Raw genomic sequence first — 18,465 nt, 5'->3', positions numbered from 1 at the left:
CATGAGCAATGTCATACATGATGTATCACTTGCTAAAATGTTTGCATCGTAGAATATGGCTGCTATATTTGTAAAATTTTCAACTGTAAATGTGACTCCTAATCAACAAATGAAACAATTCTAAAAATGTTCGGTAGAGCCAAAGAAACAGGATGGTAGCTTTTTGGTAGTAATATAAGGTTTGTTTGCAACATGAAACTATCCCAGCTATAGATATTCATATATTTTGCACTTTCCTGTGTGCCTCATATCTGAAAATTATGTAAATGTAATTTTATGGTACTAAATATTTCTATAAAACCATTTTTTGTCCATTATATGACACAATATTTAAAATATCATAAAAAAACTATTGCTCTAAGAAACATCCAAACATCCAATTCAGATTCCTTGACCTCAATAACATACTATTAGACATCAACATCCAATAAATAGCTCAGGTGGAATTCATAATATGGGAAATAGCAGAACCGGTCAGCTCCAGTGGTAGCAATTTTGACAAAATCCCAGATGGCCGCCACCGGAAGTTGATAGCTCTGGGCTCCCCTTCTAAAACTGATCACTGTGACCAAATAAAGTCACACGGGAAGTTTGGCGCTTTTGTCCACCGTGTAAATATTTTGACCCTAAGGCCCCTAGCTACTAAAGATTGGTGAAGCAGTGATATCACAACTAAACTCACTAGCTAATGGGTGACTTCAAACTTAAACGCCAGTTCTTCTCCCCTGCACAGTTGCTGTCCATATACAGGGGCCTTGTCCGCCCTCGTATGGAGTATGCATCTCATGTGTGGGGGGGCTCCACTCACACAGCTCTTCTGGACAGAGTGGAGGCTAAGGCTCTTCGTCTCATCAGCTCTCCTCCTCATACTGATAGTCTTCTACCTCTTAAATTCCGCCGCAATGTTGCCTCTCTTTCTATCTTCTATCGATATTTCCACGCTGACTGCTCTTCTGAACTTGCTAACTGCATGCCTCCCCCCCTCCCGCGGCCCCTCTGCACTCGACTTTCTACTCATGCTCATCCCTATACTGTACAAACCCCTTATGCAAGAGTTAACCAGCATCTTCACTCTTTCATCCCTCACGCTGGTAAACTCTGGAACACTCTTCCTTCATCTGTATTTCCTCCTGCCTACGACTTAAACTCTTTCAAGAGGAGGGTATCAGGACACCTCTCCTCCCGAAACTGACCTGTCTTTCGGCCACATCTTTGGATTCTTTTTAGGAGCAGTGAGTAGCGGTTTTTTTTTTATTAATGCTTGCTTTTTGTGTGCCCTTGAACTGTCTCCTTTGCTGTAAAAAAAAAAAAAAAAAATACTTGCCAAAACTAATTGAAATAAGCTTGGTGCGCCCGGGAGGTTACTTGAGGGCATTTGAATGGCATCAAAATAAAGATGGCGGCATTACGAGCAGTAAGTAGCGGGCTTTTTTTTTTTTACGGGGGGTGCCGGCCATTTGTGGTATTTTGCCAAGGAGGGGGTTAGGTGAGGGAAGGCTTTCCAGGGGCTTAGCAGTAAACAGCAGGCTGGCAGCTCACTGTAAGCGTAATGGTTGGCTCTTCATTGATAATTGCGACCTCTTTTACGAGAGGGGCACCTTTTATGCCAAGGATGGGGTGCACCTGTCACTCCAGGGGGTAGAGGTTCTCGCTGACTCCCTCGAGCGATCACTTAGCACCCTACTGGATTTTTTAGAGTAGGCAAGGGGGGAGGGCCTAACATCAGTGGCTGTGCACCGTAGACTGGGACTAGGGGGCGCAGGAGTAATCGAAAGGATGTAAGAAAAGATGGGCTAACGGTTATTACACCAACAGGAGGAGTCTCAGGAACAAGATAGATCTACTGAGGGGGAAAGCATGTGTCGAGAAATTCGACATTATAGCTATCACGGAAACATGGGTGGATACTGCAAACAAAAACTTCATGTCTGAGTATGAAATAGATGGTTATCAGATGTTTCACAAAGATAGAAAGGGAAGAAGGGGAGGGTGTGGCACTTTATGTTAAAGATACACTTAACTGTTCCGCTAACAATTCTGTTCAAACAAATGGCAACTCAGAATCAGTTTGGGTGGACGTCCACAAAGGGAAAGACAAACTAATTCTAGGGGTTCTTTACAGGCCACCCAACCTTAACAGGCAGGACACTGATATATTACTACAAGAGGTAGGCAGGGCGAGCAGGAACAAAAATGCCTGCATTATGGGGGATTTTAACTATAGGAATATAGACTGGGAAGGCGTGGTGGTTGATTTAGAATCTGAGGATTTTCTGAAACTAATACAAGATAATTTTCTCAAGCAGACAGTGGCGGAGCCCACCAGAGGAAATAACATTTTAGACTTAGTCCTGACTAACAACGAGAATATGATCATTGAGCTAGATGTTGGGGGAGAATAATTAGGTGGCAGTGATCACAAGGAAATTAGGTTTAAATTAGACTGGGCGGTGACCTATGAACTCAACTCTGTTGGTGCCCGACTTTAGAAGAGCTGATTATGATGGGCTCAGAAGATACCTTGAGGAGGTAAATTGGGGAACCTTAGGGCTAGATGAGGGCTAGATCTCAGGGCTGGAACCGGAAAGACAGGGGAATCATGTAGAAATGACCTACAATAATTTAGTGAGTAATTACAGAGGGTCAGAGACAGCATATCCCGTACCAAGCACGTAGGAAGGAAAATAACGACCCCAAATGGATGACCCGCAGACTCAAGCATGAGATAGGCTTGAAGAGAGGAATTTATAGGAAAATAAAGAACGGAGAAACCCACCTCAAGGGTAGGTATGTTGAGCTAACAAGGTCGGTGAAGAGGAACACCCGCCTTGCAAAAAGAAATTATGAGATTCGGGTAGCCAACGAGGCCAAGAGCGATCCCAAGGGCTTCTTCAAATTGTACAGAACGAAAACAAGGGACAGAATTGGACCGTTGAAAACAAACGTAGGTGAGCTCGTTGAGAATGGAAAAGATAGGAGTCAAATGATGAATGACTATTTCCTCTCAGTTTTCACGCAGGGAAATCTAACAACCATTCCGGAGAGACTTCAGGTATATGAGGGCGAAGAGAACGACAAGTTGAGGGATGTGATCATCACTAGGCAAGTAGTCCAGGATGAGATTGATAGGTTGAAGAAAAACAAATCGCCGGGCCCGGACGAAGTATTCCCATGGATTCTGAAAGAGTGCAAGGAGGTCCTCAGTGGCCCAATTACCGATATCTTTAAGATGTCGGTTAATTCTGGGTATGTGCCCAATCAATGGACAGTAGCTAATGTGACGCCGATTTTCAAAAAGGGAGACAAGTCAGCCACCTCAAATTATCGCCCAATTAGCTTAACATCAGTTGTAGGAAAGGTGTTGGAGTCAGTTATAGCCGGGAGCATTAGGGACCATCTAGAGAAGCATAGTTTAATTCATGATTAACAGCATGGGTTCACAAAGGGCAGGTCTTGCCTTACTAATCTGTTGTCTTTCTACACTAAAGTGATCGAAGCGGTTGACAGAGATGAAAACTATGACATATTATATTTAGATTTCAGTAAAGCGTTCGACAAAGTTCCTCATCACCGGCTTTTACTAAAATTACAGGCTCACGGCGTAGATGGGAAAGTTTTGAACTGGATCAGGGCGTGGCTTAGTGGTAGGAAGCAGAGAGTGCAAATCAATGGTAAAAAATCTGAATGGGGCAGTGTTACGAGTGGAGTCCCACAAGGGTCGGTGCTGGGTCCTCTGCTTTTTATTATTTACATCAATGACTTGGACACAGGAATTAGTAGTGATGTCAGTAAGTTCGCAGATGATACCAAGATCGGTAGAGTGATCCAATCAGACAGGAACGCTAGCGTTCTCCAGGATGAGCTTGACAGACTATATGACTGGGCGGGGAAGTGGCAGGTGGAATTCAATGTCGGGAAGTGTAGCATTCTGAGTGTAGGTAGGAATAATCCCTCAAACAATTACTCCTTAAATCAGTGTTGTCCAAACTGGGGTCCGCGTACCCCTGGGGGTACGCAGCATAGATCAAAGAGGTACGTGAAAAGACGATGAACACACACACACACACACACACACACACACACACACACACACAGCAGAAACTTCCCATGATCTATGAAGGAAAGGAGAGAGGGAGGGACGAGTACCTAGGAAGGACGCCTAATATACATGTACCTAAATATAATATAATATAATATAAATATAATATAACATAATTGAGTTTAATCAGTCATGGAGGGTACGTAACAGTAGGAGAAGGTAATACAGGGTACAACAGGCGAAAAAGTTTGGACACCACTGCCTTAAATGACACTCCTCTAAGCAGGTCTGGGCGTGAGAGAGACTTACGAGCACTAGTGAGCGCTGACCTCCGTCATAGGGCTCAAAGCATTCAGGCTAAAAATCGGGCAAACAGAGTACTTGGTTTCATCTCAAGGAGCGTAAGCAATAGGAGCGCTGAAGTCATCCTCAAACTTTACTTAGCACTAGTTAGACCTCATCTCGATTATGCAGTTCAGTTCTGGTCCCCCTACTATAGAATGGATATCAAGATGTTAGAATCTGTACAGAGGAGGATGACAAAGATGATTCAGGGGGTGAGAAACTTGCTTTATAAAGACAGGCTGAAGCAGTTAAATCTACACTCTCTAGAAAGGCGAAGGTTGCGAGGAGACTTAATCGAAGTCTATAAATGGATGAAGGGCTTCAATAAAGGGGATGTCAACAAGATTTTGATGGTAAAAGAGCCAGGTAGGACGCGTAGCAATGGTTTTAAGTTAGACAAATTCAGAATCAACAAAGACACAGGCAAGAATTGGTTCACCAATAGAGTGGTAGATGAATGGAACAGGCTTGGGAGCCATGTTGTGGGTGCCAATGACACAGATACATTCAAGAAGAGGTTAGATAAAGCCATTGATGGTGAGGTAAGGTGGGGTTGAGAATACAGGAGCAGCCTTGTATAAGCCAACCGGCCTCTTGCAGACTCCTTACGTTCTTATATGATCGATTGGGTTATCCTAGTATAAGAACATAATGATATAATTTAATAAATGGTGTTTTGTGTATAAAACGAGATGGGATCTTTTTACCGCTTTAACCATCTGCTTTTAAATGTTTCTGTGAGTCTATTTAGTCATTATGCGGGTCTGAATACCTGCCTCATGGAAACCTAAAGGCCTTGACAAAGGACATGTCAACACACTCCTGGCCAGTGCATTGCAGCTGTGCTAACACTACTCTTAATGATTAGTGTCTAGAATCATATAAGGAGCTCTAGGTATGGTTTTATTGCTAGACATATTAAGGGATAATGAGAGGATGCAATTAATAACCTAACACAACCAAATCGTCAACAAAAGAATTCAAATTCATGCCAAACAGTTTACGTAGTTCCCACCATATGATTGACGGTATCCACAGTGGTATAGTAAACTAACCTCTCAGTAGTGAGGCGAGTGTGTGTTGGTCTGCGCCAGCGTGCATGTATTTACCTTGCCCTTTAATACACCAGCCAGGTAGATACAAATATGTACTTGCGTTTGTGTTCATAATTAACTTGATGACGTCTCAGCAAATTAGGTAGTCATGTAGTTATTTATGGAGTTGTTCGGTATGTAAAGGATTGTAGTTATCTAAAGAGCGACTCGTTAAGTAACATCAATCTCTTCATACGGTAACCAGTTCAATCCCTTGACTGCGGATTTCCTACAAGAAGACATCACCAAGCTACAGGAATGGAACAAAAAGTGGCTGATACAATTCAATGAAGAAAAGTAAAGCCATGCAAATTAGGAGGGGAAATCCAGCACATCAATACCACATGTGAAACACTCCACTATCCACTACAGAGGCAGAGAAAGACCTGGGAGTATGTGTTAACAGGCTACCAGTGAAGGCAAAATCCGTGCTAATCGCAGCGGACGGGTTAACATCACGTTCATATATAATAAGGCCAAATTCAGGACTGTAGTGAAGGACGCACCGTAACTGGAGATCAATTATTTAATTTTGTTGCGTAATAGATGATAACATGTGTAAGAATTTGCGGGCAATGGAAATCAGTTTGTTGTGTACTTGTTGACTAAAATGATTACCAGATTCATTTAGTAATAGATAATAAAATATGTATATAAAATCCATGTGACGTTTGATGGCAAACTTCCTCAAATAAAACCTCAATAATGACTTATGTTTTTCCTTAGGGACACACTTCATACTCTCGCCATTAACTTATCGGACACCTGTGGGGGTTTCGTGGTGCAGTGGTTAGCACACTCGGCTCACAATCGAGAGAGCCCGGGTTCGATTCCCGGGCGGAGTTGAAAAACTTGGGCGGCTTTCCGATAACCTACGCCCCTGTCCACCCAGCAGTGAATGGGTACAAGGTATTAATCGGGGGTTGTGTCCCGTCTCCTGGGGTCTGTTCCCTTCTCCTATACTTCCTTCCCCCTTCTGTCTCTCCGGCATATGGCATATGACCGCCGACTAAACCAAACTCTCTCTCTCTCTTTGACACCTGGGCACGATGGATGTGAAAATGAGTCTAGTGTGGCTAGTCGCCTCAGAATGGTTGGTATTCCTGATCGTGATGACGCACATGTATCCATTACTGAGTATGATGCGTTTCGAGCCTGTGTTCAACTTGGCGCCAGGGATTTGATGGTCGCAGTAAGTCATGCTTGCCTTAGTCGCAAGACCGACGCAAAGCCATCATTATCCTTCACACTAAAGGCCTTGGTGATCCTCAAACAGCACGGCGATTTATATATATATATATACATATATATATATATATATATATATATATATATATATATATATATATATATATATATATATATATATATATATATACAGTAAGGGAAACCGCTCAAGGGCAAAAACATATAATAAAAACTACCCGCTATCATCCTCCTATATAAGAGAGCAGTGAAGAGTGGCCAAAACTGTAGATAAGTGGTGTGAGACATGTTCCCTATTTATTTGTAATCATTTTCCCTCACTAATATTCATATTATATGTATATTTCTTCACTTCCTTTTGTACCACGTCACTATGTATACAGTTTAGACTAATGACGTGGCAACCTGGAGAGATGTGGCAACGTTCTGCCCGCTCGGCACTCGGCGGCCTCGCCCGCCTCTCGTTTAGTCGGCTCCCAGGTCTCACGGCTTGCGCACGCTCGCTCGGAACGTCACTTACTTGTCTCTAGCAATAAGAACCTACTAGTGTTGAGCTACGCTTTCTTTAACACCTTTGGGGAAGCTTGCTGCAGGATACCACAGATCCTCGGACAGCAACAGCAGCTGCAACACACAGCAAAAAGAGATATTAATTTCAAGTGGAGAGGCGCCTTGATACTCCCCTATTGAAGGAGGTCAAGTCGTAAGCACGAGGAAACACATAGATAGGCAGGCAGCCTGTTCCAGAATAGTACCAGTGAGAAGGATGAAAGAATGAAGATGTTGGTTAACCCTTGCCCTTAGAATTTGTACAGTAGAGGGATGAACTAGAGTTGCAACTGTATTGCAGCGTGGCCACGCGAGGGGGAGAAGCGTGTAGTTAGCAAGTTCGGAAGAGCAGTCAGCATGGAAATAACGATATAAGAGGCAACATTGCGGCGGAATTTAAGAGGTAGAAGACTGCTAGTGAGAGGAGTTGATTTGACGTAGAGCCTTTGACTACTATGTATGGAGGGCCCCCCCCCCCCCCACACACACACACACACGAGATGCATACCCTGGACGAGGGCGGACAAGGCCCCTATTTATGGACATGATCTGTGAGGATGAAAATATAATGGAGACGATACAAAACTCCCAATCTCGAGGAAGCTGATTTATTAGGAGAGGAGATTAGATTGGTGTACCAATCTCTATCGTATCACTATGGGTCCAGAGATAATGTGGAAACGCTCCACCCGTGACAAACCTGGAAACGGCCTCTCCCATCGCACAACGGCGGAAGAGTATCAGGTTAATTGTTTCATCGCCACAATTCGCACAATTATACGAGTCTATAAAATTTGCTACAGGATAAGAAATATTTTCTTAAAAAATGTTATGTAATGATTCCGTCAGTCAATACCCATTCTGATTGTCACAAGGAATTGTCGCAGAACTTGCTGAGCTCCTGGCTGAAGCTTGTTTCATGGATAGTGCAGTACTGTATGAATATATTTCTGAACTAATAATTTGTTGACTGTTTAACCCGGCTAATGTTGCGATAATAATTGAATCTTATTTACCTTACCGGAAATAATTATTTCTTATATATTTATTAGATAATGGTGGCTGAGTGGTTAGTGTGTGGGCCCCGCATTCACCGCGCCATGGACGACGTCGGTCCGAATACGCCCGCTACTACCTGGGATTTTTCAGTCACCTTCGAGTGGCCTAAGACTACCCACATGCTGTCCTGATGACCACCCGGACTCAAGAAGAAACCGTCCAAGTGAATCAAGAATGAGTTCTGGGGGGCAGCATGAGCCTAGCATAAATGGCGCCACTATAAAAATTATCTGCGCCATGACGGGCTTGGGCCGACCACCATGCCCCTGAAGAAAGCCTACTGGCGCTACAGGCGAAGACTTAAAAAAAGTTATTAACCAGGCGATAACCTCTGCCTGTCGCCGATCCATTCATCTGCACAAGCGGCGGCAGGCACGGGCAAGGGCTTCAGTGTTCACCCAAGCCATGAGAATCAGGATGCATGACGGTGATATCCACAGCTACACGCCAGCCAAGAGGCCCATTTTGACGGAAGAGGCAATGATTAAGAGAATGGCGAATGCTCTGCGTTAAGCCCCGTCAACACGATCGAGCAGTGCCCTCGAGCAGGGTTGCCAGATTACTGAAGCAGAAAAAGGCCAAAGGCAACAAGAAAAAAAGAGCCCAAAAGGCCAGATGCACTACAGAAAGGAGCCAAAAATGTGCAGTAAAAAAAGCCATACGCCATCATTCCCCTTCTAAATTTACCTAATACTACACGATATGTCCTGAACACTGAGCTAGAGTGGTACTGAGTAAAAGATCATACGCACACAATAACTTAATGTAAAAAGTTAGTCAAATGTATAGTAAAATCTTCTCATTGGTGGTAGTGCCGAGGAACAAAATCAATAAAAAAAAAAATATATATATATATATATATTTCATCAGTGGAAGCGCGAAACGAACATAAGAACACAAAAGATAAAAATAAGGAATAATGCAAAAAAAAAAAAAAAATACCGGAAGGGTCACCAAGGAACATATACATATGAGAAATGAAAAATAAAATGGTGAAGGAAGGACGGAAGGAAGATAGAGAACAAAAAAAAATTGTTGGGGAAGGAAGGAAGAAGGGAAAGAAGGAAGGAAAATAGAAGGGAAGGGAGGAAGATAAGAAGGAATGAAAATAGAGAGGAAGGAACAAAGGAAAGGCAGAGGATAAGGACAAAAAAGATATGAGGTAGCGGAAGGAAAGTTGTTCCATAATCCTTTTAATGAAAAACGAAAATTAAATCAAAATTATAGTTCACTGTAGCATGTAAATTTCATGGTTCATATTTTTTCCCACAAACAATGTAAAAAATTTTTTATCCTTTTCATGAGCAACAAAAAATGCCAATTATATTTTTCCTGCATTATAGCACCAGACTTTGGTAACCAAGGAAATACAACTATTGTTCAAACATAGTCAATCACATCATCACCTACATCATGTTCACCTCCATACATATTCGCAGATCAAAATAAGCGGTACATATCAGGTGTGACCACAAAATTCCCGCAACACAAACCTCTGAAGTGCGGATGGGTTAAGCCCCGTCCACACTATGCATCATGTAGCAGCCATGTGATGAAGTAGTGGTGTTGAAAACAATACACTAGCGTCCAGACTGAAGTGCATCACAACGCAACTCATCCTCGCGAGTCAGTCACCGATTGATTAGCTTTGACGGTGGGAATATTGCAGATGGAGTGGTAACACCGGGGGCATGGCGTGATAATAGGCAGCTTCTTCCCGTGGAGAGATTAAAGAGACATCCCACAAATGAGGCAAAAGCCATCAGGAAGGAATTCATGGAATATTTCAGTGAGGAAGGAGCTGTTCCACGGCAGCAACGTATGTGGGGAAATATAGCCTAGTCTGGCAGCAACGTAAGTGCGACATATAGTCTACGAGAGAGAGAGAGAGAGAGAGAGAGAGAGAGAGAGAGAGAGAGAGAGAGAGAGAGAGAGATTAAAATCTTTCTTTGGCATATCTTTATCTTTATATGTATGAAAATTTTATTATTGCTGGTGTACACATAATAAAATTATGAACTTGTTAAGTAGTGTCTCCTTCCTCCAAGTTGGAAGTGGATGCACGTATGAGTTCTCCCTCAGCCAGGAAAAGCAGCTCATCAAAGCACCACAACTCCGGAGTGTAGATGTCTTCCGTGCCAGCTCCAGACTTTTTTGATGCTTTCATGGCAGACATTTCCCTGTGGAACTGTGTCTTCAGTGTGTGCAGTTTTTTTATTGATATCCTCATTCCGTACTATACAGTTCATAAAACTCGACAAGTCTGTTTTTTTAGTTTCCAAGTTTGCACTCCTGATGTTCCTCATCTTGTACTCCTTGCATTTAATGTTCCAAATGGATGGATGTTGCTTCAGTAACAATAAAATATAATGTATTGCTCCTTGTCCACTCGAAGGGTTTGGCGGAAGCAAGCGCGGATGATGATTGAACCATCACAGGAAAAGTGTCACGCCATACTCCCGCTACGATGGTTGGTGCAACACTGCGCGTCGCATTGAAATGGCAACGGTCCATCAGTGCGTTCATTACGCTGCATCGTGTTGAAAACCTCGTTTTTCAACGCGTCCATTCAACACTGCGCGCATCATGATGCATAGTGTAGACGGGCCTCAGTGAGGTTCCTCTCTTTTCTTCAGTTGGGTCCATTATCTTAAACAGTTGTTTGTAAGGTGCTCTCCCTACTGTTCTCTTAGAAAACCATTTTGGTATCTGAAATTAAAACTCTCTAGCATGAAGGCAGCCTCTCAAATGCATGCTGCGCACACAGTACCAGAGAGTAACAAATACATTTTACTTGCACACACTCTGGAGGCTCCTCCTGTATTCGGGTCCAAACTAGTTATTAATTCCAGTCATAACTGAGGCACCATCACTTGCAAAGCCAATGCAGTTAACAAGTTCTAAAACTAGATTTGTAACAGCAGCTTTAATAATGATTTCCCTGTTGCGTCATTGACAGGAATGAGACCAACAAACTGTAACTATTCTCTCTTCCTTTTTGCTGCAGTAACGTATTGCAGTGCATAAATAGTTCACTGTCCCAAATTCGGTTGACTCATCTACTAAAAGGGCAAATTTTTCTCCTTCCAGATCCTTCTTCAGTTCTTGTTTAACCCGTTAGCAGCGAGGGTCTTGATTCTGAATGTTCCCTCTAAGCGAATTAATTTTGAAAAATATCACCTACGCAAATCATTATATAACATATCAACAGTCATCAGTTTTTGCAGCCTCCAAAAATATTTACTCCTACTGAAGTACTTTAAGAATCTCAAAAGGCTGCTTAAGGATTGGACACACACGCCACAACGCCCACCTGCACAGACTGAACATAGTCCAGGACTCACACTGCCCGTGGTGCCCCACACAACCTGACACACCAGAACACCACCTACTCCACTGCTCAAGATTCCACTCCCTCCGCACCAACCTTAGAGCATCCCTAACAAAACTCCGCATTCACAGGCCAGCCCTAGAGGTCCTGCTGGGCAGCGACACCCTCAGCCCCAACACAGCCGTCCAATCCCTCAAGTGTACGCAAACCTTCCTGTAGAAGTCTGGGCAACTCGACAGGATCTAATCCCCATTCTGGTTGTTCTGTTGCGTGTTCATGTTCTCCACTTGGGGAGTGTCTGCCGTGAACATGTTCCACAAGCACGTGGTCCTGGCTGTATAGGGGCGCTGGTGCTGTCTGGAGTGTGATCGAGGCACCTCCTCAAGCTGGTCACTGGAGAGTGCATTCCGGGTGAACCTTTGAGCAGCGCGTGGAGGAAGCCTCAATGTGCTGAGGTGGGGAACCCCCTGCACCTGGGCTTTGTGGCACACCACCAGTGCTGAGACGTCTCGGCGGTGTTCCAGCAATGTCACGGTGGCAGACGACTCCTCCAGGTGCTCGCTGGCCTCCACCAGACGCAGTGCACGTCGCTGCACTGCGTCGAGCCTCTGCATGTGGGTGGCAGCACTCGATATCCAGCACAGGGCACCGTACTCTTAAGATACGATCGTATCTGGGCCTTGTAGAGTGAGGATGCCCCGTGTGTCGAGGGATCCTGCTACTCTTCGCAGGGCAGAGACTCGCAGGGAGGCTTTGCTCTTCACCCGTCACTGACGGTGGGCTTGCCCAATGTGAAGGCATCGGGAAAGTCCACCGCACAGTTGGGTCTTTGGCTAGTCGGGGGATAAATCTCCTGGCTACCCAGAGAACGACAATTGCAGAGACCAAGTCTCTGCAGGCGGCCGCTGCAGATAAACAGGCACATTACTGTGCTAGTTTACCTGCAGTAAACCGTATGGCAGCTGTAATTTCAGCACCGGCACGAGCAATCCCCCGCTCCAACGTGTTGTTCAGTCTTTCAACTGAATTGTTGATCGGCTGACGCACTTCGAACATCTGCTGAAGTAGGTCTGCGCATGTGTGTGGTGTGGTGTACCTCTCCGGTACCCGTCTTGGCGGGTGGGAGTGTGGCTGGCTGGGCGGACTTAGGGGTGGTGGCTCGTTGAGTGCCTTGAGGGCTGGCTTGGGGTGCCCATAGACGACTCATATGCGTGGTCATCAAGGGCCTCAGCCAGACCCATCGCTGCAGCCTCGATGGCGGGCTGCACCTGCCTCCACTCCACTTCCCCCTCCTCCTCCTCCACAGCCATTGCAGCACCCTGGTATTCTGTAAGGAAATCACAACATATAAATGCTGTACAGCGGTATTATTAAACCACTGTTAAGTTTCTACATCCTCCCGGGAGCCTTGAGGAATTTGTCTCCTAGCTCCTAGATACTAAATATCATAAATTAAATTAATATTTACTGTTGATATAAGACTAAAAATATATAACAAATATTAGGTCTTTTTCAAATGTGAAACTTGGACCTAACTTATTGTTTTATAGGTGGTAAATGTATAATGCAACAATATAAATGTGTATACATTTTGACTTTCTGGTGTACACTGTTGTTAGCTGAAGATATTGTATGTGTAGTTAGTATTACACAACAATATTTAATGGATAACAGTTATCATTCAGTAAGAATCATATTTCTGATCATAACGTAAATATATTTTCATGTGTTAGTGCCACTTGGTCTGGGTGAGGAATGCCCGTGATGGCCGCTGCAGGAATCAAGCTCAGCACTGCTTCCTCCGCCGCTGAACACGTCACCTTTTGTGATGGGGCGCCACCTAAGAATAAGGGATAATGATGAATAGTAACATTTAGCAGGCAGTTTATATGACGTTAACATCATCCCACTGACTACCTTACACTGTTAATAGAGAGGGAGAGATTTGCCGGAAAAATTTGTCTTGGTTAGTATCGGCACATATCAAAGAATAAAAAACATTTTGTATATCATAACGCTCTCCAGTGATAATATATCAACATACCTGTTCCTTTTTGATACTGAAGCTCCTTCGCCCTTTTTTTTCACATCAGTTTTAAGGTGTTTGAACTTGGTGCGAATTTCCACGATGTCACGGTGAACCCGCCCCACAGCATTGACAGCGTCTAGGACTCCGCCCATGCATCCATTTTTGTATAATGCGTTGTCCCGGAGGACAACTTTCCAAATAATACGTCATAGTTGGCACGGATGGCCGTGCCCATTGCCAACACTTCAGCTTCAGAGAAGTTTCCCTTCCTTGGTTTCTTCCCTTCCATATTCCTGAAAGTGGTGTGACATGTAGTTAGTTTGCAGGACCCAAACTTTTCCCACAAACATGTTACCCCTTCTGTCATCTTTCTGACTCCTTCCCAGCTGGGATGGAATTTTTTTGGGCTGAGCTCTGACTACAGTAACCACTAGACCACGGAGGCTATAATCACATGTTCTTGCCACAGCGCTTCCAAACCTAACATTGAGTTTATAATCTGTTTTCGGCTTTCTTTCTAAAACAGTTTGTTCATATTGTTATTAAATTCATGCATAGCACCGTACAGCCTTGTTTGATAAATACATTCTTTTACACAATTTCAAATATTAATTAGCTGACATACCTTTGTTATTATACCAAAAATAATATCAACACTATGACCTTATTGGATTATCCAACTATTTAATTAAATTAATTTAAAGGTAGTAAATAGCTGACATATGAGAGGAGGCGAGAGGTGTTGAGTGTGTGGCAAAGTGTGGGGCTGGGCTCACCCCGCACCTGAGAGGTGTTGAGTGTGTGGCAAAGTGTGGGGCTGGGCTCACCCTGCACCCGCCAGTTTCTCGTGGAAATACTCTGCCATACCCTGCTCTATTTACAGTATACATAGAACACTAAAGTGGCATGTACTCTGAAGTTCCAGCAATCCCCCTTTAGTAGTGCGGCGATTTACCTGATGGGAGAGCCTCCCATAACTCCCTCTGCTACATCGCATACTATGTACACCTGTTTAACCTCCAATCTAGAGATCTCAAAACCCTCAGTAGCGCCTGACTCTTCTCATTCAACATAAACGCATTGCCTCCATACTATGTCAGTTTCCAGCAAAGTAGTCGGCTCTTCATCAAATATATATTGTACTAGTATACCACATTTTGGCTAGGCTGTACCAACTAGGGGAAATACTTACTATTTGTGTCTTCTTGAGGAAAGGGCAGGTGAGGCGCAGATGGTCAGGTTGAACGCGGTCACGTCCAGGGAGAGGAGTTGGTGGCGGAGCAACAGTTGGAGCTGGGAAGAGCAGGGCAGGGCTGGATGAGTTGGGGCTGGGAAGAGCAGGGTGTGCTGAGGCTGGGAAGGGCAGGGCGGGGCAGGCTAGGAAGGGCAGAGACTGGCAGGCTGGATAGGGCAGGGCAGGGCAGGGCAGGATGGAAAGGGGGTATTTTTAGATTGTCACCAGTCTCGGTAACGAAAACCTTGGTGCTCTATGAATGATTTAGTGTCCATAGAACACATTGCCGTATTGCTTTCCCGTCGCAAACCACATTTTCAAGATATATATTTTTTTTGTAAATATTTACTTCAGTTGCGATCGCCATGGTATTGAGAGAAAAGGGACACAGCCGCCCCTGGTCGGAAGTGGGGTCGAGGGGGGTGAAGCCCCACCGTTAGAGGTTAGGTAATGTAAAGTTCGGTTAGAGTAATTTTCCTCAAATATGCTCCCCCACCCCCGGGACATGGCGAGTGCGGCGGCCAATTGTCGACACAGAGTACACGTAACTTGGATGTAAATACGTGTAAGAAAAAGGACCTCGAGAGTATTGCCGCTATGCGAGAAATACCTCTCGGTGAAATAAGCCGCTCTGCTGTCCACCACACATGCGCACTGGGGGAATACACAGCAGGTAAATAATTTGCCTAGTTTTGTTCTAGTTTGTCCACTTCTGATCTTTGAGAGCGTTGCGGTGCGTGAAATATGAAAACAGTAAGCAAGTTGAACCTCAGCGAGATATTTTGAGGCTGCGGTGACGGGCGTTCAACAGGATTTGATAAGTAATGTTATTAGTGATAGAATGATTTGCGACAGAAGCATTTACCAGATTATTTCATAGCACACCAAAAACTACCAGAATAAAATAGTTTTGTCCAACAGCGTCCCACGGGTGACAATCTAGAAATTTACCGAGAAGGGCAGGGCGGCAGAGGCTGGGAAGGGCAGAGAGTTTTGGAGCTGGGAAGGGCAGGTTGGGAAAGACGGCGAGGCAGGCTGGGAAGGGCAGTATGTTGGGGCTGGGAAGGGCAGGGTGTGGCAGTGTTGGGGCTGGGAAGGGCAGGGTGTTAACCTTTTATATTATCAGTTTTTATAGTAACTGCCAGTAAGTGTTATGTTTTGTGGTAAGGGCACGAACTGCAATCTCTCGTCAGGTCCGGTGTACCGTTGCCCGCTTTCTCCACTTGATTGAAATTGACGAGATAACACAATAGCCCTTTAAGTTATGAATACAGTTAACTGATGTCTAGGGGTTGATTTGTTTTGAACATATAGCTAACTGTGACATAACATAATTGTAAGGTTAAGTGAAAGTAAATTGTAGTTTTACTTATTAAAACTTATTAGGTAACCTAATAAGACAATTAATTACTTGGCATCAGAAGAGAACATATGACAAAATAGGCAATGCTATAATGACAAGAGTAAGTGGTTTGGTTCACTGAGGTGTTTAGTTAGTTACAATTATAAATGAGGAATCAAGTATGAGAATTACGTTTGAGGAACCAAAAATTCATTACAATTGTGGAACGAAATATTGGTTCACTGAGGTGTTTAGTTGAGAGTTAGAATTACACATAAGGAACACAAATTATACACGTGAGAATGGGTATGTGGATATATGTGTGTATGTGTGTGTGTCAGACCCCTTGGTGAATCCTGGTTGCTCGGACAAGTGAAGAGCGCTTGCGTCCTCGGAGAGTGAACTGCCTTTGATTGAGACTGCCGGGGTTAGCAGTTGGAGGTATATTTATAACCTCGGCGGGCTGGGAAGGGTAGGGTGTTGAGGCTGGGAAGGGCAGGTGTTGGAGCTGGAAAGGGCAGGGTGTGTTGGGGCTGGGAAGGGGAGGATGTGTTGGGGTCGGTGCGAGGGTGATTCGTCCCCGGGTGAAATATCCCGGTTGAATCACCCCCGGGTTATTCATTCCTGGAGAATTGGTTCCCTAGGGTGATTCGTTCCCTTGGCTGTATTTTCGTCGCGTTAGTTACGTTAGTTAGGTGGGGTTAGATACACGGGAGCTTAGTGTCAAAGGAGCTGCCTCGTACAGGCCTACCGGCCTCTTGTAGACTCCTGCGTTATGTTCTTATGTTCTTATGAAACTCCATTACTACTCAGAAGAGGACTACTAAAATATATAAAATAACTTTAAATTATGAGCCATGGCACGAAGGAAGCGAATCTTTTCATTCGGATCATATTTTTCAATGAGAATTTTGATGTTCTTACTAACAGTTGTTGGTTTACATACTGATCCAGACTGTTCAAACTTAATCCTTTTCCCATTTGCAAGAACTTCTTCCTTTGTCAGTGTTTTGATAAGAGACCAAAGGTTAGGTTGGGTTGTCAGTGTTTTGATAAGAGACCAAAGGTTAGGTTGGGTTTGCGTTACAGAACTTTGAACGGCATTGTGGACTGTCACGCACATTCCAATCAGCAGTTTTAACCCTGGGAACCATTCTGCCGTTCTGACCACGACCTCTCTCTGACCCAATGTAATTTACATCAAAGTAATCAATAAGTTCTTGAGGCAAATCATCATCATCAACAAGCTCTTCAAAACCAGCCACTACATCTTGTATTGGCAAGAAAGCTAAGGCAGGGAAACAACGTTTTCAAAGCATACTCATCCTCACGATGGTACCTTTGCCTCTCATTGCAGTCCACTACTTTTCTGTATATGTTTTGGCTGAAGTGGAAAAGACAAGAGTTACAGAAGCATAACCAAAAGAGGCAACAAAGGCGTTGTAAGAAGCCATTTCAAAATCCATCATCACATCTTGAGGATTCAGTTCGTTGCAAATCCTTAAGAATGGAGAAAACCCGAGTGTATGTTTCTTCAGTCTTGCTAGGAAGCAGTGCAAAGACTCGAGGAACTCTAAATGTTCCGTCTTGACCATGAATGGGAAAGATTTTGGGACAACATTTGAAGGTTCCATCAAAACCCCAACTCTTATAGCGGAGAAGATCCCTCAACCCCTGAGAAGAGGCAAAAACAAGAATACGATTCTCATCCTCAATGCCAGAATCATGCTGCAAAAACATCTCACCCGGCTCTAACTTGGTGTACTCTTCAGGAATAACAGCCAGTGCGAGTCTGGGGAATTGGAGGAGCTTGTTGAGCGTCCTATCGCCACTGCCGCACGTAGCGGCTCAGAGTAGACGTGGACGGCACATGAGCCATAGAATGTTCATCCAATTTTGACAAAACTTAGCCACCAAAGCACGAGAGGATTCTTGAGTGGAAGTAGCAACAGCTTTCAAATCGTCCATGGCCTCCCTCGCCTTCACAGCCGCATTTTTTTTTTTTTTTTACAACAAAGGAGGCAGCTCAAGGGCACACAAAAAAGAAAACAATAATAAAAAAAAGCCCGCTTCTCGCTGCTCCTAAAAAAGAAACAAAAGAGGTGGCCGAAAGCAAGATCAAATACGGGAGGAGAGATGTCCTGATACCCTCCCCTTGAAAGAGTTCAAGTCGTAGGCAGGAGGAAATACAGATGAAGGAAGATTGTTCCAGAGTTTATCAGCGTAAGGGACCTCAT

Source organism: Eriocheir sinensis, unplaced genomic scaffold (genome assembly GCF_024679095.1).
Source record: "Eriocheir sinensis breed Jianghai 21 unplaced genomic scaffold, ASM2467909v1 Scaffold254, whole genome shotgun sequence".
Classification (NCBI taxonomy): domain Eukaryota; kingdom Metazoa; phylum Arthropoda; class Malacostraca; order Decapoda; family Varunidae; genus Eriocheir; species Eriocheir sinensis.
Note: the sequence above shows the minus strand (reverse complement) of the source record.